This window comes from Ailuropoda melanoleuca, chromosome 1 (genome assembly GCF_002007445.2).
Source record: "Ailuropoda melanoleuca isolate Jingjing chromosome 1, ASM200744v2, whole genome shotgun sequence".
Classification (NCBI taxonomy): domain Eukaryota; kingdom Metazoa; phylum Chordata; class Mammalia; order Carnivora; family Ursidae; genus Ailuropoda; species Ailuropoda melanoleuca.
In genome coordinates, this window is record NC_048218.1 from 16,374,667 (window position 1) to 16,386,655 (window position 11,989).

At 36.6% G+C, this 11,989-nt stretch overlaps 2 non-coding genes across 2 annotated transcripts; both read left to right on the forward strand.

Annotated features, from left to right (window-relative positions):
* Window positions 1–8,328: 8,328 nt before the first annotated feature.
* Window positions 8,329–8,539, forward strand: LOC117795615. The gene has a single exon (XR_004619689.1). It is a non-coding gene; the product is annotated as a small nucleolar RNA U3 (small nucleolar RNA).
* A 1,513-nt stretch (window positions 8,540–10,052) lies between these two features.
* On the forward strand, window positions 10,053–10,263 carry LOC117795616. Its single transcript, XR_004619690.1, has one exon. It is a non-coding gene; the product is annotated as a small nucleolar RNA U3 (small nucleolar RNA).
* The last annotated feature ends 1,726 nt before the right edge of the window (window positions 10,264–11,989 follow it).

Genomic DNA, 11,989 nt, shown 5'->3' on the forward strand with positions numbered 1-11,989 from the left:
ACACTTAAATCAGTGGGCTTTGAGTGAAACTATTTCATCCAATCTGTTGAAGGTCTTCATAGAATAAAGAATAACCTCTCCCTAGCAAGAAGGAATTCTGTCAGCAGATGGCCTTTGGACTTGAACTGCAACATCAACTGTCCCCTTGTCCTTGAGCCTACTGGTCAGCTTTGCAGATTTTGGACTTGCCAGCCTCCATAATCACATGAGCCAATTCCTTAAATAACTCTCTAGATAGATGAGTAAAAGGATAGATATGCATACATCTTATGGGTTANCTGGTCAGCTTTGCAGATTTTGGACTTGCCAGCCTCCATAATCACATGAGCCAATTCCTTAAATAACTCTCTCTAGATAGATGAGTAAAAGGATAGATATGCATACATCTTATGGGTTCTATTTTCTCTGGAGAACACAAACTGATAAAAGGGGCACAGATAATAAGGAAATAAATAAGAAAACATGTTGCATAATGTTACATTTTATGGATTAAAATAAAATAGGAATAAGGATAAGGTATGTCAGAAATTGGGATTTCGATTTCAAATGGAGAGTGAAGAGTAGATATTTGAGTAAAGTTGTAAAGAAAAAGATGGAATAAGCCCTATGGATAATGAGTTGCAAAGGTCCTGACATGGGAGCGAACCCACTGTTCAAGAAAGAGCACGGAGGCCAGTGTGTCTGGAGAAGAATGAGTAAGAGAAAAAGTGGTAGGAAAATAAGTCACAGAAGCAATGAGGGGCAAAATCAAGGAGAAGTATATAAGGGAATGTCAGGAGTTTGGCTTTTAATCTGAATATGATGGAAATATTTTTAGAAGGCTTGAGCAGAAGAGTGATATGTTCTAAATTGGGTTCTCCCATCATTCTGGCTGCTGGGTTAAGAATCATCTAAGGAGGGTGTCTCAGTCAAGACTCAATATTATACGTTAAGGAATTTCTTAGAAGGAATTGTTTTACACACTGTGGGGGCTCACTAACCAATTGTGAAGTTATTAAGGCAGGCAGTCAAGAAGAAAAGTCCATGAATGGTTTACTGCCCATGGGTACAGGCCAAAGCTTTTTGTCCATAGTCAGTTAGGAAAGGAAGACCACAAAAGGGCTAGAACACATGAGCTGGAACTTGCTGCCCATAAAATGAAATCTTTTTCTCCCCCCCAGAAAGCTTAAATCCTCTTTAAAGACTTTCCAAGTGATTAAAATAGATGCCCCAATGGTAATCTCTCTAATTTCAAATCAGTTGATTATGGACTTTAATTAATCCACAAAAATCACTCAAAGCAGCACCAAGACTGGTGTGTGATTGAACAACTGGGAGGAGCTGTGCTAACACCTCAATGCTGTTCCAATCCTCCACCCCCTACATGAGACCACCTCTCCTGGCCCACCCTATCCAGAAACATACTAGAAGAAGAATTCTTGGAAATACAGTTTTAGTCTGACCAAGTTACTAAGTCATAAAGACATCATAGGGAGAAGGAAGAGAAGCAGAGATACTAATTACACTGTGTTACAATAATCAAGAGATTCTGATGGCAGAGTGGGAAAATGTCAGAAGATAGAGAAGAGTCAGAATGCGCTGAAAGAGGAAATGTGAATCTTGAAGGCTTCAAGGCCTACATCGTTGCAGACCAGAAACATTAGAAGGTAAGGAAGGTAGGGATCTCGCCATGAGCCTAGAGAATTCTGGAGCTCCTCTTTCTATTGGACACTTCAAGCCTGGAACAAGGATGGATTTATATTTTCTGGTTTCTCAGCAGGAAGTTTCTTGGGGCCTCCCCAGGTTTTCTCCAACAAGACTTTCAGCTTTAGCCTTTAGCATGAATTCCTGGTTCTCAGTGTATTTAGGGTAATTAGCATGATGCCTTTTACCTAGTTAGCTTTCAATAACTACTAGTTACCATGACTGCCTTCAAGTTATCTAATGGTTATACTTAGGCTTTCCTTTCTAAGTAAGTTATTATTGGTTCAGCTTCCACAGAAGGAGTCATATTTTTGTTTCTCTTTAAATCGGAACTTTAAAACTTATAAATTGTTGAGGAGCTAGAAGGTGTTAAGGTCAGAGTTTCAGAGCCAATAAAACTTAGTTTAAATCACAAAGTTGCAGCCTTTTATAGCTGGGCAATCTGGATGATTTACTTACTCTCTTTGTATATTTCATTATTTGTCACAAGGTTCTTTGGAGTTAAGAGGGAATGTTATTTACGAGCCTTCAGCTCATTGTAGGCTCCCAATTAAGGTTGCTTGCCTTCTTCTTTTTTCTTCCCCCTCCCCTGAAATCAGGTGAGGAGAGCTCAGTTGACCTCTGGAAGCTCAGTTCCTACTCTCCTTTGGTAGGATTAAAGAGGTCACTCTGTGGAGTTGAGGTCTTCAGGAAAAAAAAAAAAAAAAAACCTGATTCCAGCTTCTGAAGTTCCTCTTTCTAATAAAGCACCTTCCTCATCTAGGAAGCTAACGTTTGACACACATTCTACTAAGGTTCCCTGTCACCCAGTTCTTATAGATGAAGAGCCTTATGGACTCAAGCTTCCTTTCATATTCCTTCTCCTGGCATGTTTAGTCAGGTTTGCCCCACCTCTGCCAGCCAGCAGACTGTGCACTCCTTGGTACATCTCTGCCCATATGGTTTTACAAGATAAGTTCATTTCACTACTGAACTATATGGGTCTAGTATTAACTGTGTGTGTGTGAAAGTAGGTGTGTGTGTGTGTGTGTGTGTGTGTGTGTGTGTGTGTCTTCCTGCCTCTCATACAACATAATACATAATTGCTTCTATTACTATCATGACTATTGCTTCTATGCATTTTGCACACAACCTTTATTTCACTTTGATTTTAATTGACTATAAAAAAACATAATGACTTAGAGTGACATTTCATATCTGGTAGTGTGATTGGAAGTGAAATTAAAACATGCACAACCAATTACTGCATGCTGCGATTTTCTAAGCATTTTTATACAAATGTATATAAAAGTTCAATTGTCTGATTTCTCTTTTAAAAATGGAGAAACTTAGAGAAGTGGAATAATTTGTCCAAGTGGAAACACTGCAATTCCATCTGTCTGACTCCAGGCCTGTGCTCCTCCTTCTAGGATACAATATTCACAACTGTAAGGGGAGGAGATTTCTGCTTTATTAGTTTATCTTAGCCCTTTTGTTCCCCCGTAAAGAGCTTTTAAACTACATCCCCCATGAGTCTCTCCCATCTATGTGATTTTTCTCTGTGGAAGTTCAGGGTAGGGCTGCAAATGATTTCATAATACACATTCCAGAATCTAAACCATATGTCTGTCTTCTATGTTTCTACAAACAGATCGTGCTAGCTCCACACACCAGTAGCAGTACATGCGTGATTACACACTCACACAGTAGTTGTTACAGTGGTGCCCTTGCCCTCCACAAGGAAAACAATAACCTAACATAACAGAGTAGTTTAGAAATCATCTGTGACACCCATCTACGTTTTCTGCTTCTAATATACAAGAATTTTTAAAATGTAGGTTTCATGGGAATTAAAAACTATTTCAATGCAAGGTATGTTTATAACAAAAATTTTACCAATGTTTTTGTACAAATGAATAAACACTATGTTTAAAGAGTGTTTCTTTAGCAATACCCTGCAATTTATATTTTCATAAATGCTCAAAATTTCCCAACTGCTGTGGTAGCTCAATGTGTTTCTTTAGGAAAAACTAGTGCTGCTCTTTCAATTTGTAATTTACTGCAGCATTCAGATTTAGACTTCCTTGAATAAATACTCTCTAATGTCAGAAATATTTGTTAAAATTCTTTCAATCTTAGCTAAGAAAAGGAAAAGCTCTTTTAAGAAAAAGTGAAAAACAGTTTCAATACCCACAAGGGTATTTGAGCAGAGGAAGAAGACTCTCTAGAAAGATCCAACCCATGGTCTGACTCAGTGAGTGAGGCTTAACTGACCTCACCTGCAAAGGAGAAATGCTAACCCAGATCCAGCAGTATCCGTGATGAATGCGAATTACAAAGTAGGGGATTCTTCCAACAACATGAGATACATATATTATGTGGTTTTCTTTCTAAATAGCCTGTTAATGCCAGAGACAAGTCATGGATATGGGAGTATATGTTCTCACTGAATGAAGAAGAAAAATCAACTTTTCTATGACTTATTTTCATGAAAGTATGGAAGATTACACTTTTAGGTCAAATGTGATAGAATGAGGAGTTTATCCAATAGATATTATAATTATAACAAAGACACCAAACATCAAACCCTATTGTTTACCAAAAAAAGATTGTTTTTTCCAAGGACATCAGAAGAACAGATCTGAGTACACTTGAAAATATTTTGCCTTTGGGCAAATTTATTTGCAAGAATATTTATATGTTTAGATAATGAATTGGTGATAAATACATGAACACTGAACAAGTTTTTGCCTACTTAATAGTAAATTATTCTTGACAACTTAATATGTTATTACTAATGACACATTAGTAATAAAATTATTTAATACATATTGCTATCATAATATCACATATTTGATTAATGTGCCATTCAATGTTAAAGTGAAAAGAAGTATTTGGAAGTGAAATATTTAACCAGAAACCAATTCTTTGAGTTTAGCATTATTTTTCTTGTGTGGGTGTATATACATTTTTAAAAAGACCTTGTATTTTAAATGGTCAAAATATGTTCAATGGTAATTTGATGACTTAATTGTAATAGGTTCCAAAACATATGGATTACATTTCCCAGTTCCATTACAAACCCATTGGGTTTTTAAATAATGGGAAAAACCTTTTTAAAAAGAAAAAAGACCAAAAACATGTGAAAAATAACATGAGCATTTCAACATACTCCATATTCAACAGGACTTGCTCTTCCCAAGTGTATAATTTACCTAAATCGTAAAATTTCTGTTCAAGTGCATATTTTCTTTTCGTCATTGTGTTAAACATCATCTCTTAGGCACAACAGCACCCCGTAATTTTCTTTCTCCCATATTTTCTTTTTTTCCATAACTGAATACTGAGTTCAAAGTACGCGAGAAATGGAGGAAACAGACCCCTCAAACTCAGCCAATTAGGTTTTTGTTTGCTTGATTTTGTTTGTTTTTTTAATACCCACTAGCAAGAAAAACTGACTAAATAAAAATTATTGCTTATTTTTTACTCTCTAATGCATGTTCCCAGACTTCGTCACATAAACTGGAAGTATTTTTGCAAAGAGCGATTATGCAGAATTTAAATTTTAGATTCATGCTTGAGAAAATATAATACTCAAAAACTTGGTAACTTTTACTTGATTTGCAAGGGTAATCATTAGAATTCTAATCATACTTACCATAGGATATTCTCTATAGTTAAGACTGACAAATCCATCCAGGTTGCCAAAAAATGTCAAGACTCCTTCAATAATATGTTGAAAATAGTGTTGTTTTTTGTAATTTTGAAGCAAACGTGTTTATTTTACTTTGACATTGAGAGATGAGCAATTCTCCTTTATCTTCACAACATTTCATCAGAGATAACTGTTGGCTAGACATAGAATTATCCAACTTACTCTAGTTTGCTTTCTTAAAGCTTAAACCCCTATCTTATCAAATTCCATGTAATCGTTGGGATTGCATTTTTCAATTTCTCTCATTTTTCAATTTCCAAGTTAATTTCTTCTCATCTTTGATTCATCATTGTTCATGTCCCTGTCTGTAACTAGCTTCAAGCCCTGTCACTGTTCTGGATTCAAAAATTTGTTTCCTTTGCATTCTGCTGTCATTCTAGTCTTGACTCTCATTGTTTTATACCTAGATTATCTCCTTAGAGCACACCTCCAGTGCCATGATTTACTCCCATTTTAGCCTTTATTCAAGATGTTTCTCATCCCCTGAAATCTCATGTCTTAAGCCTCTCAAATGATTCAGATCAGATCATCTTTTAAGACCAACTTTCTATCACTTATCATAATCCTTGCATAACCTTGGGGATTAAGAGAAGCAGGAGTGAAATACTGACATTTCACTTATTTTGGAAAACCTAAAACCATTTTTTGTTTTATGATCCTTTAGATTTTAATATCTTTTTGAATGATTATAATGAATGTGCATTTAGGATTTGACATTCAACTTTTTTGGGTATTTTTACAACCTCTGCTGTACAATTTGGCATGAGTTCTGCCACTGAGAATTTTTGCTTTTAGCACAAAATTTGACATATATGGAATAGACCCTATATAAAGGACTTCAAAATAAGTTTAATCAACCACGTTTGTTGTCACAATCAACAAAGTTAGAGTTTCGTCTGGCCATGATGAATGTCAAGCTGCTGCTACCGCCTGAGAAATACTTTGCTTTTATTCTTCCTATATTGTGATATCCTAAATCAAGGGTTTATCAAAGCTGTTACTGGAAGAATAATTAATGATCTAATTTGTGCATTCTTAATCTAAAAAAGAAAAAGAAAGGTGAAATACAAAGCCTCTAGATTCCTACATTTGAGAAAACTTAAATGTTTTTCAAATGATCTTATAAAGCTTTCACAGCTATTTAACATGTTCTGTAACACCCTTCTAAAACTAAGGACCTAGAACTCTGAGATCCAAGGATGTATTGTCAGGAATACGAACTGCTACATATATATGTCCTTGAGCAATAGCCTCAAACTTGTTTACACAAATTTCAAGAATTTTGTGAACACAACTACAAAACTTCATTTCAAATTGGAAAATTGTTCCAAATAGTTTATAAAAATTCTGACTTTTTTTTTTTTTTTTTTTATATTTTTCTTAAGCAGAAGCACCAGTATGACAACAATCATAGAGGAACAAGGCCAGACGGGCATTCTATTTAACAACCATAGCAAAAAAGGACTGGCAATAGCAACTTTCATCTGCCAAATATGTTTATTTTTTTAATTAATTTTTTGCTTTAGAATAATTTTAAATTTACAGAAAAGTTGCAAAAGTAACACGGAGAGTTCTCATATACTGAACACCCAGCTTCCCTTGTTGTTAACAATTTACATTAGTATGGTATATCGATTTAATTAATTATTTATTTATTTTTAATAATTTTTATTTTGTTATATTAGTCACCATACGATACATCCCCAGTTTTTAAACAACATCTGTGTAAGAATCTCTGATAATGAGAGGTTGAATTATTTGGATAGTAAGTTTCTTCTAATTCTAAGACTCTCTGATCATACACAAATTTGCTTAAAAACAACGTGTTGTTTAAAAGCAACACAAAAGGACATACACCCACACATACAAACACTCACACACACACACACACCACATGCCACATAAAACTAAAAAGTATATATATTCTTCAGTAGAAGTAGGATTCTTTCCAGAACACAAACAAACAATTGCTAGAATTTCTTCAAACAAAACCAGAATGCAAATAAAAACATCAAAAACAAGAGGGTTATTCAGAGATCAGGATGTCTTCTGCATACAATACGTGAAAAGAGTCTGCACGTTATTGCATGTGCATGTACACATGCTCTCACGCCAGAAGGCCTCATGCACCCTTGCGCAGTGTGCACAGCCTTCCCCGTATGGAAGTGTTGTCACTTCCGAGTATATTCCACTGTGGAATGAAAGATAGAACTTGGGTCATTGATGGAGCTGAATGATAGATAAAATTAAGATGCATCAAATGTGTCTGATGAGGAAAGATGCCCAAAGATGGCTTGTTAACAGAAGGGAGAATGGTACTTCCTTCCTACCAAATTCTGATGAAAAATGTAAGATGTGCAGTATTTGGGGAGCATTTGTTATGAGCTAATTGGAGCATGTTGAGTGGAAATGAATAGTGAATAACTCAAAGGGATTTATAGTCACAGCTTGGAGCCTCGCTGCAAATATTGATGTTCAGCAACACCAGTTCCAAGGGAAATGGGAGCAGGAGGAATATAAGTCGTCAGTGTGATGAAATGAAATAGTTGCAACTGCAGATGGATTATTAACTAATATTGACTCTTGCTCTGAAAGCTGTCAGAGCTTTGCTATGCAGCACTGGAAACAGCTGGGAATGTTCTGTCACGAAGCCACTAAAGAAGCATTCTAGTCGGGTTGAAATACAAAAGCTAGATATTGGCTAAGGACATAAGAGTCGTAAGTTTGCTTCTGGGTCAGACAAAATGTACACCACTTTTTTAGTCTATTGTAAGATATTTGCTTCTTTGAATCATCAAACATTTATTAAACATTTGCAAAGTGATAGGCACGATAGCTTCTCAGCCGTTGACAAGTAACACACCAATCCTGCTGTTGTGGAAATTGCAATCTAGAAAACACTGAACTGATCATTTAACATTTTCTATAAAAAAATGGCAAAAAAAAAAAAAAAGACTATACTTTTAGGGATCACTTCTATAGTTTGTCACTAGAGAAGTTTCTCTCAACATAGAATCCCGGAAGCCATAAGGAGGAAGTACAGTGTCCTTTCCTGAGCATGAAGCTGGCTCTGGGTGTTGCTTCTGCAGCTGCCCTTTGCCAGTGATGATCTTTCTTCCCTCTGTTGGAAGAACAAGAAGGAAGGTAAACCATCTCGGCGGGGGCAGGGGAGGTTAGTATAAGATATTTTTACAGGATAACTGCTGCAAAAAAAAGATGTAATGATTTAGGGGCTCACTTAATGGAAGTTTATGCCTCGTTCATCTTTCAATCTCATCTGGGTTAAGTCGTTTGGGTAAAGGGGCTTGTTTTCACCCATGGTNTTGTTAACAATTTACATTAGTATGGTATATCGATTTAATTAATTATTTATTTATTTTTAATAATTTTTATTTTGTTATATTAGTCACCATACGATACATCCCCAGTTTTTAAACAACATCTGTGTAAGAATCTCTGATAATGAGAGGTTGAATTATTTGGATAGTAAGTTTCTTCTAATTCTAAGACTCTCTGATCATACACAAATTTGCTTAAAAACAACGTGTTGTTTAAAAGCAACACAAAAGGACATACACCCACACATACAAACACTCTCACACACACACACACACACCACATGCCACATAAAACTAAAAAGTATATATATTCTTCAGTAGAAGTAGGATTCTTTCCAGAACACAAACAAACAATTGCTAGAATTTCTTCAAACAAAACCAGAATGCAAATAAAAACATCAAAAACAAGAGGGTTATTCAGAGATCAGGATGTCTTCTGCATACAATACGTGAAAAGAGTCTGCACGTTATTGCATGTGCATGTACACATGCTCTCACGCCAGAAGGCCTCATGCACCCTTGCGCAGTGTGCACAGCCTTCCCCGTATGGAAGTGTTGTCACTTCCGAGTATATTCCACTATGGAATGAAAGATAGAACTTGGGTCATTGATGGAGCTGAATGATAGATAAAATTAAGATGCATCAAATGTGTCTGATGCGGAAAGATGCCCAAAGATGGCTTGTTAACAGAAGGGAGAATGGTACTTCCTTCCTACCAAATTCTGATGAAAAATGTAAGATGCGCAGTATTTGGGGAGCATTTGTTATGAGCTAATTGGAGGATGTTGAGTGGAAATGAATAGTGAATAACTCAAAGGGATTTTTAGTCACAGCTTGGAGCCTCGCTGCAAATATTGACGTTCAGCAACACCAGTCCCAAGGGAAATGGGAGCAGGAGGAATATAAGTCGTCAGTGTGATGAAATGAAATAGTTGCGACTGCAGATGGATTATTAACTAATATTGACTCTTGCTCTGAAAGCTGTCAGAGCTTTGCTATGCAGCACTGAAACAGCTGGGAATGTTCTGTCATGAAGCCACTAAAGAAGCATTCTAGTCGGGTTGAAATACAAAAGCTAGATATTGGCTAAGGACATAAGAGTCCTAAGTTTGCTTCTGGGTCAGACAAAATGTACACCACTTTTTTAGTCTATTGTAAGATATTTGCTTCTTTGAATCATCAAACATTTATTAAACATTTGCAAAGTGATAGGCACGATAGCTTCTCAGCCGTTGACAAGTAACACACCAATCCTGTTGTTGGGGAAATTGCAATCTAGAAAACACTGAACTGATCATTTAACATTTTCTATAAAAAAATGGCAAAAAAAAAAAAAAAGACTATACTTTTAGGGATCACTTCTATAGTTTGTCACTAGAGAAGTTTCTCTCAACATAGAATCCCGGAAGCCATAAGGAGGAAGTACAGTGTCCTTTCCTGAGCATGAAGCTGGCTCTGGGTGTTGCTTCTGCAGCTGCCCTTTGCCAGTGATGATCTTTCTTCCCTCTGTTGGAAGAACAAGAAGGAAGGTAAACCATCTCGGCGGGGGCAGGGGAGGTTAGGATAAGATATTTTTACAGGATAACTGCTGCAAAAAAAAGATGTAATGATTTAGGGGCTCACTTAATGGAAGTTTATGCCTCGTTCATCTTTCAATCTCATCTGGGTTAAGTCGTTTGGGTAAAGGGGCTTGTTTTCACCCATGGTCACATTCTTGCCCCGGACTCCTTTTATTCTGCTGTTCCACCATCCCATAGGGCCTCACGGTCTTCAACAACCAGCAAGCAGAAGGGGTCAAACCATGAGGAAGCACTTCCACTTCGTGAAAGCCTTGGTCTCAAAGTGGCACACACCACTTTTCCTTTCATTCAATTGACTGATGACAAGTACAAATAGTACAATACATAGTTACTACACATACTAATAAGGGGGGTGGTGTAGAGGTAGAAAATGTAATAATTGTTTTGGCAACTACCTTCCAGCTACAACTTTATGGTGTGAACAAAGAGACCAGATTTTGGTGAACAGATAGACTTATTTACAGTGAGTGCAAAATGGAAAACATCACTTAATATGCAAGCTTGTCATATCTGGGCCTTTAACTGATCATAAAAGTATTAATAAAAAATTTACTTTAAAAAGCTTGAAAATATTTGATATACAAAAATACTGTTCAGTGTATCATATAGAAATTTTATTTTCTGGCCAAGATTAGGTTTATCATAAAAAGTATATTTCCTTTGGTGAATACCTGGGTTGAAAATTTGGATAATGGTGGTCTTCCTCAAACAAGGATAATTCCAGCATAGGAATGACTAAGTATTCAATAAATGAATTTGGAAACTACATTGGATTGTATTAACATGAACAGAAATTAAAGGATTATAAAAATTTGTAATATCAAACCCAATCCCTATTCTCATTTTAGAATTTCCTATTTTGTGGAGGACAAGAATGTTTATAATCCAAAGTATTTGGTATTACACATCTCTAGATTATCGAAGTCATACTACGTTGTAAACAGATGATTTTTTAAGTTGTGAGGTGAAGTATGGAAAACATTTGGAAAGACCAAATTGTATAGGGTAAATAATATATCTAGAATTAGGTCATAATTCCCTTACTTCAAGTTCCCTGAAACCTATAGTAAATGTACCTCTTTGCCATTCCATCTTTTCTTTTAGTCTTATATATCTGTTTAAAACATTCATCTGCATAAATACAGCTAACCAAGCTCTCATAGATGAATTAGAAGTATATACCTTTGGGGCGCCTAGGTGGCACAGAGGTTAAGCGTCTGCCTTCTGCTCAGGGCATGATCCCGGCGTTATGGGATCGAGTCCCACATCGGGCTCCTCTGCTGGGAGCCTGCTTCTTCCTCTCCCACTCCCCCTGCTTGTGTTTCCTCTCTCGGTGGCTGTCTCTCTGTCACATAAATAAATAAAAATCTTTAAAAAAAAANGTATATACCTTTGGGGCGCCTAGGTGGCACAGAGGTTAAGCGTCTGCCTTCTGCTCAGGGCATGATCCCGGCATTATGGGATCGAGTCCCACATCGGGCTCCTCTGCTGGGAGCCTGCTTCTTCCTCTCCCACTCCCCCTGCTTTTGTTTCCTCTCTCGCTGGCTGTCTCTCTGTCACATAAATAAATAAAAATCTTTAAAAAAAAAAAAAAGAGAAAGAAAGAAGAAGCATATACCTTTGGGGCGCCTGGGTGGCACAGTGGTTAAGCGTCTGCCTTCGGCTCAGGGCGTGATCCCGGCGTTATGGGATC